Raw genomic sequence first — 23,376 nt, 5'->3', positions numbered from 1 at the left:
AACTCTGCATTTAGTGTGAGCTCTTGCCTTAATGAAAGTCACACTTTCAGATGTTCCCACTTTTCAGGAATAGCCAGTTTGCTACCCTGGCCTGCACTCCGCCCTCAAGCTGTCCTTAGTGGCTCTGGGCCTGCATTTCCCCTACCCTTCTTCTAAGTTGCTGACACTCTGGACCACTGCCTTCATAACTTGCCTTGATTCAGTGACTGCAAGGTATTTTAAATGCCCTGAAACTGGTATTTGGGGGATTGGTTATACTGCGTGAGCTCTAAAGTCTAGTGTAGCTCTCAGAGTCGATGAACTAGAAAGGTCAACTTTGCTTTAAAGCAATCCTGGTGTATGAAAACACAGGTTTTAAAAATGCACGTGTCGGACTGACCATTCACATAATACAAATCATTTGTTTTACAAAAGGAATCCAAGGGCGTCTGGGTGGCTCAGTCGGTTAAGCGTCCGACTTCAGCTCAGGTCATGATCCCGCAGTTCATGAGTTCGAGCCCCATGTCAGGCTCTGTGCTGACAGCTCGGAGCCTGGAGCCTGCTTTGGATTCTGTATCTCCCTCTCTCTTTGCCCCTGCCCTGCTCATGCTCTGTCTGTCTCTCTCTGTCTAAGACAAATTAAACATTAAAAAATATATAAAAATAAAAATAAAAAGGAATCCACTAAAATAGATCGTTTCTTTACATGCATGAACGTTTTTATTCAATTACTAAACTTGAATAAGGCACACTCTATGAGGAAGCCACCTGTTGAGTAACTTAAGAGTGTCCAAATAAACGTAAAACGTCACTGAATGTTGAGTGACCTTGTCTCTCCCTATTTCTAGGAAAAGAAACAGTCCCGTTTCCCATATCCTCAACCATTCCCTTGAAGTAAGCTAGTACTCTTGGAAGACATTTATTAACTCTGTCTGAGAGTTGGAACACAGTATGACCAAAAAAAGTTTCCTTAGGTGATAGAATTATAGGTATGCAAGAAACATTAGATATTTAGTCCAATCGCATTAGATATTGGGTCCACCCTTCCTCCACTCTGTCCCACTCAGGTTCACAGATGAGAAATGGAGGTTCTAACAAGACAAATCTTGGCCAAGGTCACAGGGCTGGAATCAAAACGGTGTAAATCAAACATCATTTGGTCATATTCTTCCTTACTTAGTTCCAGTGTAGATTTTGGAGGTCGCATTTTCACCCGTGAGAATAACTAAAAAAACCAATCACACTTAGGGGTCCAAACATTCTGCTTTTGTTCCTCACACATTCTGCGTGCAATATTCTCATAAGCCCACACACAGCAAGAAGTTAATGAAACAAAATTACCTCCATAGAACTAATCCCAACATATGAACATGTAGATTTGCACAAAAGATGTAACAGAGTAGTTATTTGCTTCTGAGGCACCTGGGTGGCTCAGCCCCTTAAGCGTCTGACTTTGGCTCAGGTCACAATCTCACAGTCCGTGACTCAGAGCCGCGCTTCAGATCTGTCTCCCTCTCTCTGCCCTTCCCCACTCATACTCTCTGTCTCTCAAAAATAAATTTAAAAAAACAATTCGCTTTTGGAAAGGTCTTTAGCTTTACACAAATAGAGTTCCTTTATGTGGGGAGTTCCCCTAATGCATTTTAAATATTACTCGATTTATACACGACTTTGCAATTCTACCACTACTTAATGAGAATATATCTGTAAACTGGCAGGTAATAGGTTCATACCCTTTTGGTTCGAAGCAAATATAAGATAACGAGGACTTAAACCAAATGCAACATCAGTCGGGCATAGATTAGAAATGTTCCAGTATCGGGGCGCCTCGGTGACTCAGCTGGTTAAGCGTCCAACTTTGGCTCCGGTCACGATCTCATGGTTCGTGAGTTTGAGCCCCCCGTTGGGATCTGTGCTGACAGCTCAGAGCCTGGAGCCTGCTTTGGATTCTGTGTCTCCCTCTTTCTCTGCCCCTCCCCTGTTTGCTCTCTCTCTCTCTCTCAAAAATAAATAAACATTAAAAAAAAATTTTTTTTTAATGTTCCAGTATCCTAAAATCTGTCTGATTCACCTAGGATTTCTTGAGTCAGGCAAAGTCTTTTCCCATTTAGGTCTCATAAAAATCCAGTGAGCTAAGTGCCATTTTTTCTATTTTATAGATGAGGAAACTGAGGCCCAGAGAGGTTAAGAACTTTAAGTGTCGAGATCTGATTCAAACTCAGGTATTCTGAATCCAAAGCCAGTGTTTTCTCCACTCTGCCGTATTACTCTATTTCGACTTCTTGTAAAATGCATGTTTCCAGCCACCATTCAAACTGCTCTGTCATTTTTTGTAATGTTTTACTTATTTTTGAGAGAGAGAGAGGAAGAAAGAGCGAGCAAGCAAGCAAGCAGGTGAGGGGCAAAGAGAGAGGGAGACACAGAATCCGAAGCAGGCTCCAGGCTCTCAGCTGTCAGCACAGAGCCCGACACGGGGCTCAAACTCACAAACTGTGAGATCAGGACCTGAGCCTAACTCGGACACCTAGCTGACTGAGCCACCCAGGCGCCCCGTTTTGTCATTTTTTAAATGAAGCCTCTGGGGGCGCCTGGGTGGCGCAGTCGGTTAAGCGTCCGACTTCAGCCAGGTCACGATCTCGCGGTCCGTGAGTTCGAGCCCCGCGTCGGGCTCTGGGCTGATGGCTCAGAGCTTGGAGCCTGTTTCCGATTCTGTGTCTCCCTCTCTCTCTGCCACTCCCCGTTCATGCTCTGTCTCTCTCTGTCCCAAAAATAAAATAAAAACGTTGAAAAAAAAATTAAAAAAAAAAAATAAATGAAGCCTCTGACTGATTTGCAATTTGGTAAGCAAATTAATATTGGGGATCACAATTCTGCAAACCGATCCATTTCATTTCCCTGTTTAATTCAGTCAGTTTCTATTTGTCCCCTAGCTAAAATATGCCACAAAGTCAGCACCAATTTCCTTGAGAGTTGCTATTGGATTCTAAATATTTTTAAGAGAAATGCTATCCCAGGGGCACCTGGGTGGCTCAGTCAGTTAAGCATCTAACTCTTGATTTCAGCTCAGGTCATGATCTCACTGTTTGTGGTATTGAGCCCTGCATCAGGTTTGGGCTCTGTGCTGACAGCCTAGAGCCTGCTTGGGATTCTCTCCTTCTCTCTCTGCCCCTCCCCTGCTCACATGTACACACGCTTTCTCTCAAAATAAATAAATAAATGTAAAAAAAAATGCTATCCCAAATATTTAGCAGAACTCACTTTCTAGAAATACTTGCAAGAAATATACATATGCATACTTTTTGTTTATTTATTTATCTTTTTTGGTAACCTCTACACCCAAACTGGGGCTCAAATTCACAAGAGTCATCTGCTGTTCGGACTGAGCCGGCGGGCAAGAAATCTTTTTACTGGCAAGGTCAGGCAGACCACATAAGCAGTTTCTCATTTGCAACTAATAATATTGGTATAGCCCTAATTTCTGATTTGTACCCAAGCGTCTCTAATACCTCTTACCCGTTAAGAAGTCTACTTGTACATCTGAGATGAGTCGGCAGGGCTCTCCAAGTGCTGGTGCCCAGAGGCTCCTATTATTGAGAACTGTCCCCACAATGTTCCTACCTCCTCCAAGCACAGAAGAGACAGCGGGCCTCTTACAAATGGGGCAGCCCAAGGCTCCACGCAGCTGGTTTGCTTACAATGAGGCTTGCCACCCCCTGCTGAAATGGGAGCTTACCAACACACCTTTACAAGTCGCTTCTCTGGGGTCCTCGGGTTCTAATCTTGCCTCCCCAGGTAAATCTAACTTGTTTTCAGGATGTCATAAGGCATTGGCTTAAATCTTGCTGGCCAGAGCAAAGTCTCCGTTGTTGACGGCTTGCTCACGTGATCTCATCCTGTGCAAGTTCACCTTTGCATCCTTGGACCTTGGAACCAGAAGATTAAGCTCCATCTTCAACATAATAAAATCTCCCCAGTTTCACTCAAAGAACAGCCGGTCAGCACCCTCTGCTCCCACTGTCCTTCAGGCGGTCTCACTAGGACACCCTAATCTAGGTTACCACCCTACCTTTTTCTGTTTCTCCTTTTCTCTCTCTCTCTCTCTCTCTCTCTCTCTCTCTCTCTCTCTCACACACACACACACACACACACACAGACACACACACACACAGTCTTAGAGATACCCCTATTTCCTTCGATGACCAAACACTGTTAATCCAAAAAGAAATGGTGAGTTCCCCACCACGGAGGTGTTCAAGCAGAGAGGGAACCTCCTGGGGATGTTCTCATACTGACGTAGAAACCAGACGACCTTAGAAGGCACCTCCAGGTCTAAAGTTTAATGAAGTTCTGAGGTTCTGTAGCCCGGTCTGCACACGCTCTTGTTCTCCCCCTTCTCCTTTTGTGGCTTCTTCTCTTTCTTTTCTCCTTTGAGAATATCCTCCATATTCATTTAAATCCATCCTTACTAGTATTAAAAAAAAAAAAAAGCCGTTTACCCACGGTGCTTTGCAAACACATCACTATCTTCTTGTATCGTAATTATTGATGTGCGTTTCCCACCTCCCTTCACACTGTAACTGCCACCCAGGCAAGATTTATGTCCCTTTATCTTTATCATCCTGCTACAGAGCTCACTGCCTGACACAGGGTGTATACTTCCTAAACATGTGTGAATGCATAAATGATGGAGGAGGGGGTGAGCAGGGAGGGCCGTGCAGGAGGTTTGAAGACATCTAGTGCCATTAGTTTCCCGGCTTCAAACTCTCTGGAGATTGCTTCTCCACTGTAAAACCCTTCTGGAGAGGCCAAGGCTGAAGAACATCGTCTGTCTCAGCCCTTCAGGGTCCCCGGGGACAGCTCTGAACAGAGTCATAATTTCCCTTATTAGACTATCACATCACACTCAGGACATCATACAGGAGGTCTCAAGAGAAGTCAGCTGGAACTATATTGCTCTCTGCCCAGAACATTCATTCCTGATTAACGAAAAGCTCAGGTTTCTTAGGGAAGAGGGTTTGGACTATGGATCTTTGGGGAGCAATTAAAGAAAAGAACAAGAATGCATTTGGAAACGGCTGCTTATCTATCCACTCTTAAGAAAACTCTCTGAATTGGGAGCGTAATCAATCCTCTTTCTCTTACTGACGATGGTCTTGATGGTCTCTGGTCTCAGTGTATCCAGCGCCCTTCTGAAGATCTTCAGATAAGTGAATCTCCCAACTTGTCTCAGTAAACCCAGGCAGACTCGAGTTCCGGTGCTCTCCCCACTCAAGAAAATAACCCTCCCCTTCCATAGTTTCTTGCCCAGAGGATGCCTGCCAATCCTGATTATAAGGCTGACATTAAGCCATCATTTATTTTCCCCCAACTGTCTGTTTATTCCATTTGAGTTTCAAAGCAGACAAATATACCTTAGAGGAAGTCAGCCCCCACTTCTTATAGATAAGGTGCTAGGCTTGCAAAGTGCCTACCCCGTGACTGCCTTCGTTAGCCTGTTTGCTAAGCCACAAAAGATGAAGTCAACCCATTAATTGTGGAAGAGCTGGGTCCAGAAACCCATTGCCACGACTTCTTAAAAAAATGAACTTTATTTCAAGAACAGTTTTATTTTTTTTTTATTTTTTTTTCAATGTTTATTTATTTTTGGGACAGAGAGAGACAGAACATGAACGGGGGAGGGGCAGAGAGAGAGGGAGACACAGAATCGGAAACAGGCTCCAGGCTCTGAGCCATCAGCCCAGAGCCCGACGCGGGGCTCGAACCCACGGACCGCGAGATCGTGACCTGGCTGAAGTCGGACGCTTAACCGACTGCGCCACCCAGGCGCCCCTCAAGAACAGTTTTAGATCCACAGAAGTTACCACCCACTTCTAAAAGCTAAACTACTTTATCCTTCCCGTTCCCGTTTTACTCTTAGCACACTCTTATGTTTTACCTCAGGACCATAACACGTTGTGAAGATATTTTTTCCAATTTGTTGGCAGTAAGTACTTTATATGGGGAAGTTTGGCCCAGGTTCCAGAAACAATTTGCTTGTTTTCTGAGGGGAAATGTAATAAAGAACAATTTACATACACAGGTTCTACGCTGAAGGCAGGGAGAGAATTTGATTTGAATTAGGTCAATAGGCAAGGAAAACCAGAGTAAGACTAGTTAACGTTTGTTGCGAGCTTACTAAGAATCAGGCACCCTCTCAATTAATCCTCAAATCAATCCAATGAATTCGGTGTCGTCCTCATTTCCAAATGAGAAAAGATGAGGCTTGGAGAGGTCATGTAAAGATACACAGCTACAGGTGTCTGGCTGGTTCGATCCGTGGAGCATCCAATTCTTGATCTTGGGGTTGTGAGTTTGAGCCCCACATTAGGTGTAGAGGTTACTTAAAAATAATTTTTTTCTCCTTTTAAAGTTTATTTTTAAAATATTTTTAATGTTTATTTTTATTTACTCTGAGAGAGAGAGAGAGAGAGAGAGAGAGAGAGAGGGAGAGGGAGAGGGAGAGAATCCCAAGTAGGCTTTGCACGGTCAGCACAGAGCCAACATGGGACTCGAACTCACAAACCATGAGATCATGACCTGAGCCCAAATCAAGAGTCAGACACTCAACTGACTGAGTCACCCAGGCGCCCCCAAACAAATTTCTTTTTTAAAAAAAGACATACAGCTATCAGCAGCTGGGTTGGGGTTCAGACTAGACAATCTGATGTCAGAGTTTATGTTCTCCCATGGTTAGCCTGGTCTCTTCTCTAGAAGGACTGCAATCTTCATAGTCTGCAATATTGGTCCTAAGTTGGTATCTGACTGGATAACTCATTCAAATACCTATAGTACACAGTTACTGCATGTGCCTGTACAAAATACCACATAAACCTTAATATCCATCTCACGATCTGTTTGAAATAAATATAAATATGGTATGTGCAGATACAAAGCCTGGACATATGAATCCCCAAAGCTGGCACACATACTTGCATATCCTGGACATCTGTAGTGTATTTTTCAATTATATTAAGCGTGTAATACTCATTTATTTCCTCACTTAAGGGAGACGGTATAACTCAGCAATTAAGTGCAAATAAGTACAAGGGTTCTGGAACTAGAATGTCTGTGTTCCAATCCTGGACCCACTAGTTATGAACTAACAAGTTAACTAATCTCTCAGTGCCTCCGTGGACCCATATACAGAATCAGACTGAGTACTATCTCATGGCCGTGTTGTGAGAGATAAACAAAATAATATACACACAGTGCTTAGCACAGTCCCTAACACATAATAAATGCTAAGTGCCTGTATTATTTTTATGTCTGCAATCACGTGTATAAGCATTGCATATTCACCACTAATGTAGTAACACACATTAGGCAACCAGGGATGTCTGGTTGCACACACACATCATACACAGAGCACTATCAAAATCCACACTTTCTCTACACGGTGCCATCCACGCTGGATGTATGAAATCCACTGATGATTTCAGTAGCTTCCCACTCACACACTCACACTCACACACACACGCACGCACACACACACGATGGATAAAGACTTGGGTCAACTTAACAGCTTAAAATATACGCCTCTGGAGAAGGGGGAGGTGGAAAATAGTAACAATTGATACTGTTATGATCATTATCATTATCACTATTACTACTGCTGGCATGAAAAGAACACGGCTTTCAGCGTCTCCAATGTCTGTACTTGCCTTTTCCAAAGCAACTAGAGAATGCTCCATTGCTTCCTTACAATGGGAGTGGTTTTGCCATTCAATTATCGTCTCTATCACACTCAACAGAAGTTAAAAGATAGCATTTGGGTCTTCTATTCAAGCAGGTGATCTTTGTGTCCCTTTCATTACGGGAGAAGCAACTGGTAAAGCTAATGCAATGTACTGTAACTAATGCCTCAGAGATGCCCAAAGCACAACATCCCTAATTCACTTTGAAGACAGTTTTCAGAATGCTAGGTTTTATATTAAGCTATATGTTAGAGTAAAATCAGCTGCAGGGGAAAATCCTCTTTGAAGCAGAGCTAAACCATTTTTATTTATTTCGAAAACTTACAAGAGCCTGATGCAAGAGGAAAAAAAAAAAAAAAACCTCAATAACAAGATACCAATTTAACCCTTGGCTGAGCTACAGCGATGACAGCTGAGCAGGTCTGGCACAAAGGCTATGTGGTGTGCATGATGTCTAGAACCCTCCGTGGGCATCAGGAGGCCAAACAGTAAGAGACTATTTTAATAAGAAACACTGGCACCTGGCTGGCTCAGTCAGCAGAGCAGGCAACCCTTGATCTTGGAGTTGTGAGTTCAGGCCCCACTTTGGGTGGAGAGATTAGAAAAAATCTTAATAAGAACCACTAAGGGGCGCCTGGGTGGCTCAGTGGGTTAAGCAGCCGACTTCGGCTCAGGTCATGATCTCACAGCCCGTGAGTTCGAGCCCCGTGTCAGGCTCTGTGCTGACCGCTCAGAGCCTGGAGCCTGTTTCGGATTCTGTGTCTCCCTCTCTCTGACCCTCCCCCGTTCATGCTCTGTCTCTCTCTGTCTCAAAAAATAAATAAATAAATAAATAAATAAATAAATAAACGTTAAAAAAAAAAAACCACTAAAAGCAAGCCACAAAGTCACGGTTTTACCAATGAAGCAAAATGACAAAGGTTAGTGATTAAACAGTGACTAACAAGAAACCAGCCTCACTCCTCGTGCATGTTCTATGGCCCTTCAGAGAGGAAGCATTGGAGGGGAACTCCATTGCCTCTCTGATTTCTTCCCAGGTGCTTACTGGAACATTAAACTTGTTCCTGAACTTCAAAAGGAAAAAAAAAAAAAAAAACGGGATATGCAAATAGCCCCTGAGTTCTAACGGAAGATTCCAATGTCTCCCCCACCCACCATAATTCCCGATGTCGATCTGTTCTCTATTCAAGTCATGTTACCCCAGTACCGCCATTAATGCATTGAGAGGAATGCTGGAAAGACCACAGCGCAGTGCCCCGTGGCTCTCATTTTGACAGACTATGCTTTGCCACATTTCTCAGAGAGACGAAGGGAATGAAAAGGAGTGATAATAAATAAGGACGTGTCATTTCCCTCCTTTGCTGGTTTGGATGGCAGGAAACCGTGTCTGCTGCACCTTCCAGCTGGGGTGAGAGCCCCCGTCTAGGGGAACTCAGGGCGGACCGTGAGATCCTCCACACTCCGCTCCAGGCAGGTAATATTCAAGCTCAAGAAGGATCCAATCTAAAAACAGTACCTGTGTGGGAATGAAGACGGTGGATGCGGATCTTTGAATTTCTTAGCTTAAAAAAAGATACTCAAAGTTATGGGGAAAATAGCATCCTCAGGGAGTAGGGCTTTCATGTAACAGCACAAAGCTGTTGGAAAGCAGCATGGAAAAACCTAATGAGAGTCCTACACTAGAAACACCTTTTAACCTTCCGTGGTTTGGAGGAGGAAGGCATTTGATTGTTGGGCAGACCGGACTGCAAATCCTAGCTCTGTAGTCACCAGCTGGGTGACTTAGCCAAGCTACCTACTTCCCAAGGGCTCTGTTTCTTTCTGGGCAAAGAGGGAAAATACTACACACTACACGGGTTATGAAAATTAAGTGATACGCTGTGAGTAAAATGCCTGGCTAATAATAGGCACTCGATACATTGCTTAGGGCATTTTTTTTAACTGTAATAATTATTTTTTTTAATGTTTAATGTTTATTTTTGAGAGAGAGAGAGAGAGACAGAGCATGAGCAGGGGAGGGGCAGAGAGAGAGAGGGAGACACAGAATCCAAGGCAGGTTCCAGGCTCTGAGCTGTCAGCACAGAGCCCTACGTGGGGCTTGAACTCACAGACCGTGAGATCATGACCTGAGCTGAGGTCAGACACCCAACCGACTAAGCCACCTAGGCACTCCAATAATAATTATTTATTATTCAAGACAGATGGCTTATTTAATAGTGAAAAGTTAGCAACATGCCATAGACTAAGGAAATAATGGAATTTTCACTCAAAGGAGAAACTATTTTAAAATATAGACATACATCTCCTGTGCATATATATCATTTACTTACCTATTTTTTAAAGTAATCTCCAAACCCATTGTGGAGCTTGAACTTATGACCCCGAGATCAAAAGTCCCCCTCTCTACAGACTGAGCCAGCCAGGCATCTTTGTATACAGTTGTATACATCTGCTGGAAGTGAAATGATTTTGCACATACACCAAAATTACAATACTTGCTTGTGTTTGTGTGTGTCATTGTCTATGTTGTACTATGTGGAATTAGTATAGACGTTATCTGCTCATAATAATTGCTTTTAAGAGAATATATGTTTAATCTAAAAAAAAGGTCAAAGTTAAAATTCATTCCTTAATTTAAAATGAAAAACAAACAAACAAAAAACCTAGAGATGTGTAAATGGTCCCTTCTGAGCCTCTGGGGAAATATCATCTAAGCCAGTAACACTGGGCCCACCTAAATAGTAGCAGATCAGTTCCAGAGCTGACGTCATCATTTCTAGAGACACACTTCCTGGGATTGCTAAAAGAAAACCATCATCTTCCTTGTTTAATTATGAAATATGTTGCAGAGATTTGTTTTACCTGCTGTATACCAGGCACCATCCTAGGTGATAATAGGCATCCTGCCCTTGATGAGCGCCTAACCTACTAAAAGATGATGCTCTTGACCTCAGGGTCGTGAGTTCAAGTCCCGCACCAAGGGTAGAGTTTATTTAAATACATACATACATACATACATAAAACCAAACTTTAAAAGAAGATAAACTACAGATTTACACAGAAGGTACTGGAAAGTGCCACAGGAGGTATGCAAGGCACTTTAGGGATTGCCTCCTCATCTCAATAAACCACAGGCAGGCACGAAAATGGAGCTGTGTCTCATAGGTAAAAAACTTAAGGGGCGCCTGGGTGGCTCAGTCGGTTGGGCGTCCAACTTCGGCTCAGGTCATGATCTCGCGGTCAGTGAGTTCGAGTCCCGCGTCGGGCTCTGGGCTGATGGCTCAGAGCCTGGAGCCTGCTTCTGATTCTGTGTCTCCCTCTCTCTCTGCCCCTCCCCCGTTCATGCTCTGTCTCTCTCTGTCTCAAAAATAAATAAACGTTAAAAAAACAAAAACAAAAACTTAAGCCTTGCCCAGAAGCCACTCAGCCATGAAGCAGCAAAGCAGGGGAGCCTGAAGACTCCTTCTAAGGATACTTTCTCTGATTTCTTCCCTCAGTCCCTGCCTTTCCCTACATAAAGTGATCTGGAAGTTTTGTTGGCCAGCATCTTCCTTCTAGGTCTTCCTTGTCCTTCCTCAAACCCCAAGGCAGCACGCATGTGCTGTCCCCGCTCTCAAGAAGAGAAGATGGCTATCGTGCTCGTAACGGGGGGTGGGTGCAGCGGCTACTGCCGTCGGAACCAGGGCTGGCAGCACGGGGCGTTGTGTCAGTAGAGAGCTGGGGACCCAGGGGCTTGAATCCCTGGGAGCGCAAGAGCCGCAGGGGCAGCAGCTCAGGGACATCCGGGCATGGCTGGTTTCCTCTGAAATACGTTTCTGCTCTCAGTAGGAGGCTGGAATGAAAAGGTCTCCTTTTACCCTGTCTTCCTCCCTCTGCCCCATTCTGACTCCCCTTTCCTCTTCCATTTCTTTCCTCCTTTTTCTCTGTAAGATTTCCCCCACCCTCCCTTTCCCCTTCTCCTGATTCTTTAAACTCCTTTTCTCTTGTCCCCAAAAGCTTCTGTCCTATGAATCCAGAGGGTATGTCCCGGACCTCCTGACCACAACCCTCCATCTCGGCCTGCCTGCCTCCCTCCCTGAGTTTATTAGAAGTAGAGATGTCCAACAGGGGGTCAAAGAGGGAAAGGTAGAGGGAAAGGTAGAAATGGAGAACCTGTTTCTCAAATCTGATCTTGTGACTCAGTAAGTCTAACCTCCCAGCTCGAAAAGAACAACTCAGCAAGGGTAGGTCAGGCACCTGCTCCCGATCAATAAAGAAAAGTAAAGAGGACACTGGCTACGTTTGGAAAAAGACGACTGCCAATGTTCTAAAGCCTCTTGCTTTTGCTGTTTGTTTGTTGTGGTTGTTAGTTTGTTCTTTGTGAACTAGAGTTGCAGGCCCCAACTCAGAGCAGAGATAAGGGAAGCCACATTAGCCACAGGCAAAGTTCGGTGAGTTTCCAGCCAGCAGGTGTCCTATGTCTGCCAGGTGATTAGGCTGTTATTGGTACTTAGCACCAAGAGACCTGGACAACAGGCGGTGTATTTTTCAAACCAAAGGCAAGTGACTGACAGTGGTGACCTCATTCGCAGAAACTCCTGAGTGTCAGGGCAGGGAAGGCGGGCAAAACAGAGAAGACCAGAAGTCCCCCACCCCCACCCCCCTGAAGTGCTCAGCAGCGTCAAGGGGGTGAGAATGGGGGATTTGAGATCAGATGAGAGGACGGAGGCGCAGCTGCCCAAATAAAACCCTGGCTCTGCAGAGCCCTTGCAGACAGTTCCACACATATGCACGATATGATATTTATAACATCAGGGGAGTAGAGGAAGTCTGATACTACTTTATGGAGGACAGAGTAGGATCAGAGATTATACAGCTTGCATGGGTCCCAAAGGAAGAAGCAAAGTCAGGATTTCCAGCCAGGCATGCTCTTTCTAAATTACATTTGTGTGTGTGTGTGTGTGTGTGTGTGTGTGTGTGTGTGAGAGAGAGAGAGAGAGAGAGAGAGAGAGAGAGAGAGAGCGAGCGCGCGCAAGCGGGGGACTGTTAGCACAGAGCCTGATGTGGGGCTTGAACTCAGAAACCGCAAGATCACGACCCAAGCCAACTCTCAACCAACTGAGCCAACTGGCGCCTCTCTCAATTACTGTAATTACCGAAAGCTTTGCCTGGTAGTTCTGTGGTAAGGCAGTGACAGTGCGGGGGGGCCCAGGTTTTCTTAACTCCTGTTCAAAGGTCTTTCCGCCACCTGAAAGTGCCTACATAACCAAATCATGTAATCAAAATTCTTTTTCTCTGGCTCTTGGTAAAGACTCCTGTAATCAGTGCTGCCTCTGAGCAAATACTAGATAAAATTTAGAAGAGGACAAACGTTACAGACTCGCTCAATCCTTATCATATTGCTTCTAGTCTTCTGAAATAATAAATGCTGCACTTCATCTGCAGGTTATGGAAGCACCCTTCTATTCCCGCTGCAATGGTCTTTTGACTATAGAGTACTTCTAGAAACCAAAAATGGGCAGCCTGAGATAAAGAAATATATACATATATAGAGAGACAGCCTGGACTAGCATTAGTGTTAGGAGGCAAGGTTATCCTGTATGAATTCATGCTCAACAAGTAACAGTTCAACTGGAGCGCTTGGGTGGCTCAGTTGGGCAGGCATCCAGGTCATGATCTCGCGGTTCATGGGTTCGAGGCCCGCATCCGGCTCTGTTTGACAGTTTAGAGCCTGGAGCCCACTTTGAATTCTGTGTCTCCCTTGCTCTCTGCCCCTTCCCCAATCTCTCTCTCTGTCTCTTGCTCTCGCTCTCTGTCTCTCAAAAATGGATAAATGTTTAAAAAATAAAAAAAAAAGAGATAGTTCAAATCATTCTAGCAGATTCCCTGCGCATCTCACTTATTGCACTTAATTAACAATGCTCACTACCCATCAGTGCCTTAGAGCACAGGTCATCTTGCCAAACTTTCAAACTTTGCCTTATGCTCTCAGCTCTCAGCACAGAGCCTGCTTCAAATCCTGTCTCCCTCTCTCTCTGCCCCACCCCCCCCTCAAAAATAAACATTAAAGAAAATAAAATACATTTAAAAAAATAACAATTTGCCCTACGGACAACACCTCCTGGCGCAAAGGTTTGGTCCCCAAATTCTTCCCTCATCCCGTTCTCTTTTCTTAGCAAGTAGTGAGCTGTACCGTGCCATCCATTTCCACGCTCAACTCGTCCAAACTATTGTGAAAAATAATATCCCTTGGTTGGAAAATTATTCACACCTGGGTTCCAGCACTAGCTCTAACGTGACCTGTGTCTACACAAAGTAAGAGAGGTGGCAGGGGGACCGCTAGGTGTGCAAACACACACCCAGCTATAAAAGCATAAAAAAGGAGCTAGCAGAATCCCAGTTGGGTTCCACCACTGGTGCGATGTCCTGTCATGTCATTCTCTTCCATTTCACTTAGCTTTCTACTGGTAACAGTCTTAGCATCTTGGTCTTTTCTGAGGGCAGCTGGGAAAACTTAGGTCCAGAAAGACTGATCACTCCTGCAACTTTACAAAGCAAAACAGACTCCTGGCTTAGGAGTCCAATGGAGTTATACCATCAGCTTGACACTGGTGTGCCAAAGTTTACCTAGAATACCAAAGGCATCAAAAGGCCATATTCCTAAATGCCATTCACAGAGATCTATGTTCTCTCATTTGAAATCATCAAGCTTATGATCCTCACGTCCAGAGCCTTCGCCTTCGCTATAAAAGAGCCTCACGTATTTCTGGATTCGAGACCATGTGGAACCACGGTGGGGCAGCAAGCCATCTGCCTGTTATCTATGGGAAAACCTAGACTGTGAGCCCCTGGAGAGCAGAAGCTTTGCCTTGATGAAGGCTGGATTCTCAGAGTCTAGCTAGGTGCTTGGTACATAAAAGGCACTCCTCAATAGACACCTGTTGATTCAATGAATGCAACTGCAGGTTTAATTTGGGGGGGGGGGATGAGAGAGACCAGCATCCAGCTGATCGGTGTGCTTGTGGCATTGGCTTTCAGGGGCTGGGACTCAGCTCTACTTGCTTTGGAAAGGTCTTTCTACCAGCCCTGTTTAAAGGAGCCAGGCTATACCTAGACGGAAATGGGAAATCACTGGGTGATGGGGAACAATAGGTTCTTAATGCCCTCTGGTGGCCAAGACGATTTCGGATTCCAAAGTCCCCACAGGAATCCTAAAGCTTTGGATTCAAGCGTTCTGGTAGCCAAGAGCCTGCAGGTTTCATCTGACCGGTCCCCTCCTCCAAACAAGGGGGTCCTTGGCCTATGGACCAGAAAGACACTACCCCATTCCCGAAGTCCTCCGATGAGTCTTCTCATCTCTGTACGGAGAGCAGACGAATATGTCAAGAAGCTAAAAGGGAAGCTTTTAAAGTGAACTGCCTTTCAGTGAATGCTCTGTGCTTTCAAGAGCTCCTAGAAAGAAAGACCATTCAAGGAAAATAATAATTTCCGGTCTGGAGCATTCATATTTCCCTCTGGAGGTTATTGGGTCAGGCCACCCTTCTGGGCATTAAAGAAAGCTTACACTGTTAGCATTCCATGATCACATTTCCACTTAAAGACGGGGAAACTGAGGATCCAAATGAGTTACTGCAATAACGGTAACTATCTTCTCAAGCCTACAGAAGGTTTTCGGTTTTATTCCATTTTGTTTTAAATGCATGCTGAGTGGGAAAAAAAAAACCCACAAAACCACAAACTACTGCAGAGAAGGTAAGCGGCATATGGACAGGGATCTTTGTATTTTATCCTATCCCACTGTTGACTCTCCAGCCCCTGGAACAGCATCTGACACATCAATACACACTTGGTGAATGAATGAATCAATGGATGAATGAACGAACGAACGAAGCCAAAAGAGAAAGTACTTTTTAGAGATCAGTGGATATTGGAGAGGATGTCATCTGTTCTCTTGAGAACCTCTGAGGTCGTCAGTTCCATCTCCCCATTTGGTTTCAACCATTCCCTTCGCAGATGAGGAACATGAAGTCCAGAGAGGTGAAACAATTCACCACAGGTCACACAGCAATTTCATGGCAGAGCCTGCAGTGAATCCAAGTCTTAACTCCTGACACTTTCTAAAAGAGCAATAATAAGATTCAAAGTTTGGAGCTGGGTCTTACGGTGAGCCAGTGCGCTCTCTCTCTCTCTCTCTCTCTCTCACACACACACACACATAAACACACTCCACTAGAGAGAGTTTCATGAAACACCTCCCTGTAATGTACCCGGGTGTGTCTACTTTTCTACTCTTTTTTTTTTTTTTAAGTGTATTCATTTATTTGGAGGCGGGGAGGAGAGTGAGGGAGGGGCAGAGACAGCGAGAGAGAGAATCTCAAGCAGACTCTGCTCTGCCAGCATGGAACCTGATGCAGGCCTTGAACCCACAAACCTGGGATCACGACCTGAGCAGAAAAGCAAGAGTAGAGACTCAGTCTACTAAGTGCCCCTACTGTCTACTCGATTTCATTTTTTATTACATTCTGATCACGACTCATTAGATGAATCTCACTACTCAAAAATTTTTCAAACATTCCACTATAGCACCTTGGCTACTTTCCCCTCTGCTCTGTATATGGGTGAAGTCTTCCAGAATCTTCGGCCAAGGAAGAGAACTAGAGTGATCCGCTTCCTGGGACTCCTTGGCTCGAAGCTCCCAATTTTATGACAGTACAGGCGTATCTCCCACTGTCAAGTTTCATTTTGCTTCCAAGAGTGCAGTTCAAGCAACTCTCCTTTCCAGCCAGGGTAACCGCAACACTGTGCTTCAGAACACAGTCCAGGGCCAAGGCCACTGGCAACAGCCTTGTCCTTGTCCTTGCCTGACTCTCTAACCACAAGTTGCCTAGGATGTGCGTCCTTACATGAAGGAGTGCGTGTGTACTTATCTCTCACTAGCCTCTCTTGGCGGTCACTCCCCACCCCCAGTGGCCTAGGAGCGGGGCGCGGGGGACGGGGCATAGGGGGTGGGGGAAGAGGGCAGCAGGAAGAAGAGAAGCAGGGAAGGGGGAGCAAAGGACAAGGAGATGGGTCTGAGAAGGTCATCAGCTACATAAGTAGGTGTGAACAGACGGACAGCTAAACAGTCTGTAGGAGGCAGGCAAACCTCCCAACCCGCCCCCCCCCCCACCAGTTACAAAATACTTTCCTTTCTCTTAACCCCATTTGGTCATTTTCTACCCCATTTCTTCTCCCCTCCACCCCCACCCCCCACCCCAGCTCCAAGTTAACACGGTGGGGAGATGGCTTCTCCGAAATTTCCCTTCTAACAGACAGGTTGGGGCTTTTACTCCGACTTCCCATTTTCCTGCTGAGAATCAGCAAGACAGGATTTGGCGGGGGGTGGAGGGTGCTCCGTGGTGGCCAAGGCTGCAAACTTCTCCATGGCAATCTGGGCACCTTCCCACGGCTCCCTGGCACCTGGCAGAATTGCCCGGGTTGGCAAGTCTCCCCTCTCGGAGGTACCTCACCAACTGCAAGCTGCCCCCTCCCTTTCCAGTGAGTCCCAACCTGGCTCCAGGGCACGAAAGTAAAGACAAAAAGCCAGGACGGAAGTCATGCTTGAAATACTTATTGGCCATTCCAGATATTCTCAGAGACAGCTTTTGAGCCTAGGGTTCCAGATCTGTGGTTCTGCTCCTGAAAGCGGAAGGTAACAACGGACTGGGAAGCAGGAGAACTCTGCCATCAATGTGCTGTGTTAAGTCACTTACTTAACCTGTCTGACTCTCAGTTACCTCATTTTTAAAGATTTTATTTTAGGGGCGCCTGGGTGGCGCAGTCGGTTAAGCGTCCGACTTCAGCCAGGTCACGATCTCGCGGTCTGTGAGTTTGAGCCCCGCATCAGGCTCTGGGCTGATGGCTCAGAGCCTGGAGCCTGTTTCCGATTCTGTGTCTCCCTCTCTCTCTGCCCCTCCCCCGTTCATGCTCTGTCTCTCTCTGTCCCAAAAATAAATAAACGTTGAAAAAAAAAATTTAAAGATTTTATTTTATTATTTCTTTAAATTTATTTATTTTGAGATAGAGAGACAATGCAAGTGGGGGAGGGGCAGAGAGAGAGAGAGAGAAAGAGAGAATCTTAAGCAGGCTCCACACTGTCAGAGCAGAGCCCAACTCGGGGCTTGAACTCATAAATCATGAGATCATAACCTGAGTTGAAATCAAGAGTTGGACACTTAACTGACTAAGCCACCCAGGTGCCCCTTTTTAATTTTGAGAGAGAGTGAGAGCAAGCAGGGGACAAGGGCGGAGGGAGAAGGGGAGAGAGAGAGAGAGAGAGAGGGAGAGAGAGAGAGAGAGGGAGGGAGGGAGGGAGAGAGGGAGGGAGAGAGAGAGAGAGTGAGAGAGAGAATCTTAAGCAGGCTCCACACGCATCACAGAGCCGGACACGGGGCTTGATCCCACAACCCTGGGATCATGACCTGAGCTGAAATCAACAGTTGTATGCTTAACCAACTGAGCCCCCCAGGTGCCCCTCAGTTACCTCATTTTTAAAATGACAGAGTAGAGTTAGGGGCGTCTGGGTAGCTCAGTCAGTTAAGTGTCTGACCCTTGGTTTCAGTTCGGGTCATGATCTCACAGCTGGTGAGTTCAAGCCCCGTGTCAGGCTCTGCACTGACAGCACAGAGCCTGCTTGGGCTTCTGTCTTTCTTCCCCTCTCTCTGCCCCTCCCCAGCTCTCTCTCTCTCTCTCAAAATAAATTAATAAACCTAAAAAACTAAAATGAGAGAGTAGATTTAAAATTGGACAAAAATTAATTGCGCATCCTCAACGGTCCCTTCAATAACAGTTCAGGTAATTAACTCATTTATCTTGAAAACTGGCAAATAAAGGAAAAGACTCAAGCACTTGTCCTTTTCTTTCTGTATCAGCTACAACACCAGCTAATCACAGAGTTGTCAAAGGGGGGCGCCGCTTTTAAAAAGTATTCCAAGAAACAAACGAAAAAGAAAGGATGGAATATCGCCATTCTGCAACACCCAATGAACCGATGAATCTAGACTCTGAGCATCAACGTGTCACGAAGAGAGAGACGACGAGACATTGTGTGCTTCCTGAGGGGAGAACACCCCAAGACCCACGATCCTGCCAAAAAGATCTATTCAGATCAGTCCTATTCAGATCAAACTTCTGGGTCCAGCAACCGATCCACGGAAAATAAAGAGGTCACAGAACCTGCCGACCCACACTGGAAATGTGCAAGCTGTGCACCCCAGACTGCGATGTAGGGCAAAGGCCCTGAGCTCTTCATCAAATAAACTTTAAGGGGCACCTGGGTGGCTCAGTCGGTTAAGCGGCCGACTTCGGCTCAGGTCACGATCTCGCGGTCCGTGGGTTCGAGCCCCGCGTCGGGCTCTGTGCTGACAGCTCAGAGCCTGGAGCCTGTTTCAGATTCTGGGTCTCCCTCTCTCTGACCCTCCCCCGTTCATGCTCTTTCTCTGTCTCAAAAATAAATAAACGTTAAAAAAAAAATTAAAAAATAAATAAATAAATAAACTTTAAGATACTGATGAAAGGTGGATTTGGAGAATATCAGAGACTTGTAAGGCACGTCGATTTTTTTTTAATGTTATTTATTTTGAGGGAGCGAGCACGGGAGTCAGGGAGGGACAGAGAGAGACGGGGAGACAGAGAATCCCAAGCAGTGACAGCACAGAGTCTGACACAGGGCTTCATCTCACGAAGCGGGGGATCATGACCCGAGTCGAAATCAAGAGTCGGATGCTTCACCGACCGAGACTCCCAGGCACCCCTGCAGGTCGATTCTTTTAAGCCGGGAAGACTATGCTAGAATGTCAGGAGAGTCGCAGCTGTATGGTAAACTACAATGAAACACAAGGCAGTGCTCGCAAGAGGCAGCGAGGTCGGGGGGATTCCTTTGGGGAGGGGAGAGTCTGTGAGAACAGGGTACACAGAAGGGCTTCTGGAACGGCCAGCAGAGCCTTACTGCTTCTGTGTCACTCCCTGAACCTGAATTTTATTTTATAATGAGGTGTTTAAAAAAAAAAAAAAAACGAGAGAATAGAAAAAATCATCTTAAATTCCTCACAGACCTAGAACATTTGGTCCTGGGATTCTAAATCTGGAAAGCTCCAGGGGCTGTCATGGTGAGGTTGATCGTGAGACCATTCTGTGGCAGGCCGGGGGAGGGCTGAAAGTCTAAGTCTGTTCAGGCTACTTGGCCTTGAGTCCTGACTGCCACTAACTGGCTGACACACTGGGAAATTCAGCTAATCTCTCTCATCCCATTTCCCAATGTACTGAGTGGAGACAGCAACAGTCCCTGCCTTGTCCCTGGGCCAATTAAGGAAGAACCCATCAGAGTTCTTAGCGTAGTATCCAGCATACATCAGTACTCACTATAAGTTGCGTAATAATAGTAATTTATTATTATATCTTGATCTTTGTAATTGTATACTTTCATGTTTTATATTTATAGTATTTATAATAATTAAAATAACAACAGTAAAAATGACCTATGATTTTTATTATTAGGACATCCCTAACGTGGACAGAAGGAGACCAGAAGGCAAATTTCTCCTTCAGAAAAGGCACATGAGAACATGACCCCTTTGGGACACTAGCGGCTGGGATGGTTGTCAAAGGGATAGCTTCCGAAGCCTTCTGACTGGCTCTCCCCTGTGTGTGTGTGTGTGTGTGTGTGTGTGTGTGTGTGTGTGTGAGTCCCAGTGGACACATGCCTTTTCCATTCATTCTTCCTCCTCCCCATTAGGGAGGCACTAAGCCAGGTTCCACCCTAAGCCATTCTCATCAAAGACCACTCTCAGCAAATGAGTCTGGTGGCCTGCATGCCCTTGGTTCTTCTGGTCTCCAGACGGAGGAAACCTCAGGGCCCCGCTCACGGTTTCCATTAGTCATTGGAGCCACTCTGTGTGAGGAAGTCACCAGGGTGAGGAAATGCCCACAGGAGGAAAGAGAGCCCGGTGATTAAGAACAGGAGCTCTGCACAGAGCTGCCCCACACCCCCTTCTGCAGTTACCGTAAAGATGACACTCTGAATGGGAACAACCAGCCTTTGGAATCCGCGAGGCACCACATCTGTGAGGTCTCCGGCAGAAAGGCCAGAGGTCTTCTGCTTTTATTTTATTGTTGAATTTTTTTTATGTTTATTCATTCTTGAGAGACAGAGAGAGACAGAGCGCGAGCTGGGGAGGGGCAGAGAGAGAAGGAGACACAGAAACCAAAGCGGGCTCCAAGCTCCGAGCTGTCAGCACAGAGCCCGACTCGGGGCTCGAACTCATGAACCGTGAGATCATGACCTGAGCCGAAGTCGGACTCTCAACTGACTGAGCCACCCAGGCGCCCCTGCCCTTTTTTTTTTTCTTCTTAACTTTAACTTCTTGGGAGTACAGGGGAAGTCAAGGGGCCATAGCTTAGTCTTCCTTTGGGTTATTATTCCAACAGTTCCATCTTTATTTGCGTGACTTTGGGCAAGTCAGTCATTCAACCTTACCATGCGCTCATTCCTTCATCTACAAAATGAAGATAAGAGAATCCACTTCATATGGTTGTCATGGAGATTAAACGAGTTAAAGAACACAAACTGTTTTCAAAGATGCTTGGCACGTTGTTTAAAAAAGCTCTGTCTTCAGACCTTCTGGGCTCAAACACGAGCTCCTTCCCTTGTCAGTTCAGCAACCTTGGAGAAGTTGCTCTGCCTCTCAATATCATTGCTTTTTCATCTATAAAATGGGGATAATAATAGTACCCAGCCTGTTGGGTTGGTATGAATATGAAATAGGGAAATGCAAGTAAAGATCTTGGCTCACATCAAATATTTAATAGACACTAGCTCTTACCACCCCACCTTATCTGTGCCAATAAGGTTCAAAGTTTCCTTTTCTTCCTCTCTGTCCACAGAAGAGGAAAATGCAAAGGATACGCCAGCAGGATGCTGGGAAGACACCCTCTGAAGCAAAGTCCTTGTCTCCAGGCACTGAGATATTCTTGTAGACCATGAAGTGACACCCCCGGGGTCAAGGGCAGGCAGGTTTCTCCAAATCCATCACATTTTGGGGGGGGGGTGTGGCACAGCATTTTTAAGCCAGAGGAAATGGAGATGAATAAAGAAAGGGGAACCTGACTTCGGCTCAGGTCACGATCTCACGGTCCCTGGGTTTCAGCCCCGTGTCAGGCTCTGTGCTGACAGCTCGGAGCCTGGAGCCTGCTTTGGGATTCTGTGTCTCCCTCTCTCTCTGCCCCTCCCCTGCTCATGCTCTGTCTCTGTCTCAAACATAAATAAACATTAAAAAAAAAAATTAAGAAAGGGGAACCAGCAGGCAGACTTTTCCACGGAAGGGTGGTGAGTAAAGGGAGGATGAAGGAGCGGCAGAGAGGAAAAAAGCTGTCCTCTCCACCATAACTAGGTATATTCATCAACCCTGCCTCACTTTTCCAAAGAACGACCAAGCCATCACTACTAAGAAATAGCTAGAGCCCCCTGGGTAACAGGATTCTCAGAGTTTTTATTTTAGGAGCCCTTTCTCTCCACACGTTCATTTGATTCTCTCAACAGTTCAGCAGAACCCAAACATTTTGGATGAGAAACCCTTTTCGCAGGTGGACATCAGCCAGGAGACCTAAAGGTACTTACCTGAGGTCATAAACAACTTGGGTCCACTTGGGCCTCTTCACCAACAGACCAGGTTGCTCTCTCTGGTTGAGCACAGGGGTTCTTACCCTTGGCTACTTGTTGGAATCAGCCGAGGACGTTTGAAAAGCACTGGTGCAGGGGCGCCCGGGCGGCTCAGTCAGTTAAGCGTCCGATTCTTTGTCTCGGCTCAGGTCATGATCTCATGCTTCACGAGATCGAGCCCCGCATCCGGCTCTGCACTGACGGCATGGAGCCTGCCTGGGATTGTCTCGCTCTCCTCTCTCTCTGCCTCTCCTCCCATTGCTCTTACTTTCTCTCAAAATAAATAAAAAGGGGCGCCTGGGCGGCTCAGTCGGGTAGGCGTCCAACTTCGGCTCAGGTCATGATCTCGCGGTCCGTGAGTTCGAGCCCCGCGTCGGGCTCTGTGCTGCCAGCTCAGAGCCTGGAGCCTGTTTCCGATTCTGTGTCTCCCTCTCTCTCTGCCCCTCTCCCGCTCACGTTCTGTCTCTTTCTCTCAAAAATAATTAAACATTAAACAAAAATTTTTTAATAAAAATCAAAAATCTTTTTAATTAAAAGTACTGGTGGCTAGACCTCACCCACAGAGATTCTGATTTATCTGGTCTAAGCTGCAGCCTGGACATTGGGATTTTGAAACAACCTTCAGGTGGTTCTAATGTGCGGCCAAGGCTGAAAATCGCTACTTTACCACATTTAACTTCTTGGATAATAAATAAAACCCACATTTCTCCCAGGAAAACTCTGACATTTCCTTTGTCCTGAGTAAGGCAGGCAAATAAAGGGAAGAAACAACGTAAAAACTAATCCCTTCCTTGAGAAAACAGTCCAGGTGTCATTTGGCTTTATGCCACAGGGGGATGTATCAGAAGAAACCAAAGGGAAAAAGGGTCCACTGTTTTCCTCTATACACTTCTAAAATTTTACCATTAATTTATTTTATTTTATTTTTTTTACATTTATTTATTTTTGAGAGCCAGAGAGAGACAGAGCACAAGTGGCGGAGGGGCAGAG

The 23,376-nt window shown here is 45.7% G+C and overlaps 1 protein-coding gene across 1 annotated transcript in view; it reads right to left on the bottom strand.

Annotated features, from left to right (window-relative positions):
* GRAMD1B (GRAM domain containing 1B) overlaps window positions 1-23,376 on the bottom strand; it is a 248,434-nt gene that overhangs the window by 184,908 nt on the left and 40,150 nt on the right. The gene's annotated exons all lie outside the window — the stretch shown is intronic.

This window comes from Felis catus, chromosome D1 (genome assembly GCF_018350175.1).
Source record: "Felis catus isolate Fca126 chromosome D1, F.catus_Fca126_mat1.0, whole genome shotgun sequence".
In the NCBI taxonomy this organism is placed as follows: domain Eukaryota; kingdom Metazoa; phylum Chordata; class Mammalia; order Carnivora; family Felidae; genus Felis; species Felis catus.
The sequence above is the reverse complement of the archived record's forward strand: the minus strand, read 5'-3'. Positions and strand labels throughout refer to the sequence as shown.